At 43.6% G+C, this 1,833-nt stretch overlaps 1 protein-coding gene across 1 annotated transcript in view; it reads right to left on the bottom strand.

Annotated features, from left to right (window-relative positions):
• Positions 1 to 1,727, bottom strand: part of COQ10B (coenzyme Q10B) — a 13,342-nt gene extending 11,615 nt beyond the window's left edge. The window contains exon 1 of the mRNA XM_026081666.1: positions 469 to 1,727. The gene's annotated coding sequence lies outside the window, so the exon portion shown is untranslated. The remainder of the gene's footprint in view (positions 1 to 468) is intronic.
• Positions 1,728 to 1,833: the final 106 nt, after the last annotated feature.

The following is a 1,833-nucleotide window of genomic DNA, read 5'->3' as shown; positions in this document are numbered from 1 at the left end:
ATACTGTTTCATACAATTTTACCCATATTTCAAGGAAAGATATTTTAATCAATACTTGTTAGTATAATTTTATCTATACTTGTTTCAGCTACAAGGCTGAAAGACAATGTCTACAAATAATTTGTTTTAACCACTGAAAGACACTGTCCATTTCTCAGTTATATTGCCATTCAAGGAAGGCAAGGTTAAGAGAGGTTATAATGTTAGCAAATCTAGTGAGACTTCTATTTTATCTGAAGAAAAACAGATGCAAGAAGAATGTGCTGGGCTTGGTTCCAGTTCAGGAGAGCATACCTCTTCAAGAAATCACTGAAGCACACACTTCAGTGAACTGTCACACTCGCTTCTGTGAACCTGATCACAGCCACAGAAGAAAAGCCAAGCCCATACTAGAATTCAAATGCACCTAGCACTCCTGTGTTTATCCTCTGCCGGTAACGCAAACATTCCCACTCACACTGCACTTACTGGTATCATTCCATTCCTCTTACTTGCTGCTTTATCTCTAAACATTTGGGCACTGATCACAGTATCACCTGACTTCCATGAACTGAAAAGGAAGCATTTACTGCTGTATGGTATACATACATAAGTGATATATATTCACTGATTGCAGTAAAATTTTCCAAGATTAAAGATTCAAATATTTTTGGGAAAAAAAAATCAATCTCCAATTGCTGACTATAAAATGTCTGAAATTAGTGGTAAGAGTGTGCTAGTATAGTTGTATTCACTGTTATCTCAAATGCCACTTTCATAGTGTCATCTGATGGCCGCTTTATGGTCTATGAGACTTGAGTTGATCTCATTCAAATTGTTTGTGGACAGCTGCTCATGTCCCAAAAAAGTGACCATTGCCAACAAGTGTCCTTATTATCATCTCAGCCTGGAAAAGCACAAAAGACTAAATTAACCACCTAAGTCCTAGAAGTACAATACTGAGCCCAGTAAGGAGTCCACCAAGTTGACAACATGTACAAAATGTACACTGGTGACAACTGCAAGGTATAAGAGCATACCCAGCTTCAAGGGCATCGATAATACAGTAGCATTTTGAATGCAGGTTGCACCTGGTTAAAATCAGCTGCCAGCTTTCTTTCAAATTACACTAGAAACATTTTCAAACTTAGTTTTCGACCAGTTCAGGTTTCAACTTTCAGCATCAATAGGGTTCTTTATCCTGAACATGCTTCCCAGTAACGGATTTTACCTTCGATGCAGGACTATATCAGATCTAATACATTATTTTTAAAACGGCTATTTTATTCAGTGTGGTGGGAATATTTTAATATTGCAAATACATCTTAAAGGTTTAATTTAAAAGATGAATGAGATACAACAAGAAAGGTAGTCCACATAAGATGATGGATCATACCACTGCACAGTAACAATTACATCAAATGACTGTTTGCATTTTGACATCATGAACCAATTTCTATTCCACTTTTTCACTGGTTAGACGAGGATGACAGCAAGACGCCAAGTTTAACAACGGGACACAGGCAACACTGCCATTAACGCGCTAACGGGTTTTCTGCTCTCTGAGGCTTTCAGGTCGCATTCCCTGCCCGTCTGCCTGCTCTCCTCCCTTCCCGGCAGGAGCAGGGCTTCCAGGACCACCGCTCCTCCGAGGCGCCCGCTGGCTCTCGCGGTGCTCAGAGCACCTCGCCAGGGCACGGGGAGCAACCAGGGCCCCGGCTCCAGCGAGGAAGAGGCAAGCCTGGGGGCGGCTCCTCCGTCCCTGCCGAGGGGCCCGGGCAGCCTCTGCCCTTCCCCGAGGCCGCCCGCCCCCTCCGGGCGGCGGCGGGGCGGGGGCTCGCCCCAGCCGCCCCG

This window comes from Apteryx rowi, unplaced genomic scaffold (genome assembly GCF_003343035.1).
Source record: "Apteryx rowi isolate R43461 unplaced genomic scaffold, aptRow1 scaffold_559, whole genome shotgun sequence".
NCBI lineage: Eukaryota > Metazoa > Chordata > Aves > Apterygiformes > Apterygidae > Apteryx > Apteryx rowi.
The sequence above is the reverse complement of the archived record's forward strand: the minus strand, read 5'-3'. Positions and strand labels throughout refer to the sequence as shown.